The 1,034-nt window shown below is 29.8% G+C and overlaps 1 non-coding gene across 1 annotated transcript; it reads left to right on the top strand.

Moving 5' to 3' along the window:
* Positions 1–688: 688 nt before the first annotated feature.
* TRNAF-GAA (transfer RNA phenylalanine (anticodon GAA)) lies at positions 689–761 on the top strand. The gene has a single exon. It is a non-coding gene; the product is annotated as a tRNA-Phe (tRNA).
* The last annotated feature ends 273 nt before the right edge of the window (positions 762–1,034 follow it).

Below are 1,034 nucleotides of genomic sequence, written 5' to 3'. Positions count from 1 at the left end.
ACTAACATGATTGAATCCAAAATATAATGCGTTAATTATGATGATCTATAGAAATCTAATATCTTTAATAGAGGCTTAAATCAAATTATCAAAATGTTATGCAATGTTAGAACTCAAAAATCAAAGTCATAATTTAAGCTTTACCAAATCTATGACCAACCATATGTTTTTGGGCCTCAAAAAAGGTTCTTCACCAAAATGGAGAGCAGTCTCCCTTAGAAATGTAGCACAAAATTAAGCCCCAACAAGACCATTACTCATGCAATAAAGTATAATGGTGAGATCATTACTTGTATAGTTCACTAAGGTGTTCAGATCTGACATTGCGATCAAACCCACCATATTTTTTTTATATTTTTTTTTAAAATAAATATATCAAACCCACCATTTTAATCAAAGATAATGCAACTTTTTAACCATTAGATAAATATTTGTCAATTTGTTTAATTAACCTTGAAATTATTGTACGAAAACTATTTCTCAAAGAAGTGTCTATCATTCCATCTGAAAACAATGATATTTAAACTATAGAATTCTCCATTCATGTTGTTGATGGAATTCTCTTCAAAATAAATGATGCATTGAAGTTCAAACTATGATAATTAACTCAAACTGCAAACGAAATTTCTCAGCAAATGGAATGAAAACAACGAATCCTAATCTTTCTACTATGTCAATTTATATTCATGCGGGGATAGCTCAGTTGGGAGAGCGTCAGACTGAAGATCTGAAGGTCGCGTGTTCGATCCACGCTCACCGCAGTCCAGCCATTATAATAACAAGGTTTTGGTAGGAAATAAAATCAATAAATGTATTGGAGTTTTCAACAATGACAGTAAAAAAATTATTGTTGGGATATTTCAAAACTTATTTTCTGAAAGCCATTCAAAGCATTCAATTTTGTGCAAAATTGAAGCAATTGATTGTTAACAGCCATTGTCATTCTGAGAAAAATAAAAATAAATAAGAACAAGTAAATTCATCTTTAGAGTTTAATTTTAGTAATAGAAAAAGCGTATCTAAAGTAATGATGA

Source organism: Cryptomeria japonica, chromosome 3, assembly GCF_030272615.1.
Source record: "Cryptomeria japonica chromosome 3, Sugi_1.0, whole genome shotgun sequence".
Lineage (NCBI taxonomy): Eukaryota > Viridiplantae > Streptophyta > Pinopsida > Cupressales > Cupressaceae > Cryptomeria > Cryptomeria japonica.
The sequence above is the reverse complement of the archived record's forward strand: the minus strand, read 5'-3'. Positions and strand labels throughout refer to the sequence as shown.